Raw genomic sequence first — 2,082 nt, 5'->3', positions numbered from 1 at the left:
ACACCTCCAGAAACTTCCCGAACTGTCTATCCAGCTTTTGTTGCTGCAATCTCTTAGGAAAAGGTGGTGGAGGATAGAGCTGTTTCTCCCCTGTATTAGCCTCAGGCAGAGTGTGTTCAACAGTAGTCTTCCTTGGTTCCGCCGCTTTCTCCTTTTGCTTAGATTCTTCACCTCTAATTTCAGCTTCTACTTTTTGCCTTTTCAGCATCAGCTACTTTTCCAGACCTTAAGGTAATAGCCTTGACTTGCTCTTTAGCTTCCTTCCTGCCTGGTACTTCCGTGTCACTGGGAAGAGTGCCAGGTTGACGATTGAGCACTGCATTGGCTAATTGACCGATTTGATTTTCCAAGGTCTTGATAGAAACCCCTGACTCTTGCACAACAGCTTAAGTTCCTCAAAATCAGCACTAGTAGGTGCAGCTGCACTTCCCTGTTGAGGATATGATTGCCTTGTAGCATACTGCTGTGGTTGCTGGAATCCAGGTGGGTTAAACTGTTTACTCACTCCTTGCTGATATGGTGGCTGAATAGCATTCTGATTATTCCCCCAGCTGAAATTTGGATGATTTCTGTTGTTAGGATGATAGGTCGCTGGCACAGGCTGCTGTTGTCGCTGATAATTATTCACATACTGAACAGATTGACAAGAGAACACTGATCCGTAGCATGAGAACCTGCACAAAGCTCACAAACCATAGCTATTTGATTAACTCCATACGTAGCCAGAGAATCAACCTTCATTGATAGCGCTTGGAGCTGGGCTGCAATAGCGGTGGCTGCATCAACTTCCAGAATACCTGCTACCTTGCCTGACGTCATCCTCTGAGTTGGGTTTTGATGCTCATTTGCAGCCATCGTCTCTATAAGATTATACGCCTCAGTATAGCTTTTAGCCCATAAGGCGCCTCCAGCTGCTGCATCGAGCATGGGCCGAGATTGGGCCCCCAAACCATTATAGAAACCAGTGATCACCATCCAATCCGGCATTCCATGATGTGGACATTTTCTCAACATTTCCTTGTAGCGTTCCCAAGCCTCGCACATAGATTCTGTAGGTTGCTGCGCAAACTGAGTAAGAGCACTCCTCATAGCAGCAGTCTTTGCCATCGGATAAAACTTCACCAGAAACTTTTGCGCAAGATCTTGCCACGTAGTGATGGACCCAGCTGGTTCAGAATGTAACCAGTCTTTAGCCTTGTCCCTCAGTGAGAATGGGAAAAGCCTCAACTTGATAGCCTCATCAGTCACGCCATTATACTTAAAAGTGCTGCAGATCTCGACAAAATTCCTTATGTGCATGTTGGGGTCTTCAGTTGCCGCTCCTCCAAAAGAAACAGAATTCTGCACCATCTGAATAGTGCCCGGCTTGATTTCAAAGGTGTTAGCTTGAATAGCCGGATGAAGGATGCTTGACTGAATGTCATCAATTTTAGGCCGAGAAAAATCCATAAGAGCTGGATCAGCTTGAACAATACGATCTCCCATGTTTACTGGTTCTTTCTGCTCAGTTCCTGAATCCGAATCCTCAAAATCTAACTTCTCCGGAATATCAAGAACTTCGTCTGTCTCCTCAGCTGTATCTAAAGTCCTCTTGCGAGCACGAGAACGAGTTTGCATAAACGCTTGCTAAAGTACCTGAAACACAACCGAAAAAATAAGTAACTACTACGTCCTAATCACTGAGTCCTAATGACCAATGATGGTAAGTACATAAACTAAACAAATACCGAGTCCCCCGGCAGCGGCGCCAAAAACTTGTTAGGGCGAAAAACACGCTAATATTCACGCAAGTATACGCGTTCGCAAGTAATATAGAATACTTTCTAGTTCGTTCCCTCAGAGACTCAGACTAAATTATTGTCTAATTAAACTCACTCACCAATGTATGATTACTTCTCAATGTTAAGATATAACACTTAAAATTGTTGATTAAATATTAACTATAATTAACTACTTAATTAATCATAACTAACACTTCAATTTATCAATAATAAAACACTCATGAGATCACAACTTCATTACTTCCTTCTATAGCCATTGTTATTACCTTTAGCATGTGACAGTGATGATATTAATCGAATA

General features: G+C 42.9%; 1 non-coding gene across 1 annotated transcript; it reads left to right on the top strand.

Annotated features, from left to right (window-relative positions):
- The first annotated feature begins 985 nt into the window (after positions 1-985).
- On the top strand, positions 986-1,092 carry LOC141709589 (small nucleolar RNA R71). The gene has a single exon (XR_012570156.1). It is a non-coding gene; the product is annotated as a small nucleolar RNA R71 (small nucleolar RNA).
- Positions 1,093-2,082: the final 990 nt, after the last annotated feature.

Source organism: Apium graveolens, chromosome 2 (assembly GCF_009905375.1).
Source record: "Apium graveolens cultivar Ventura chromosome 2, ASM990537v1, whole genome shotgun sequence".
Classification (NCBI taxonomy): Eukaryota; Viridiplantae; Streptophyta; class Magnoliopsida; order Apiales; family Apiaceae; genus Apium; species Apium graveolens.
The sequence above is the reverse complement of the archived record's forward strand: the minus strand, read 5'-3'. Positions and strand labels throughout refer to the sequence as shown.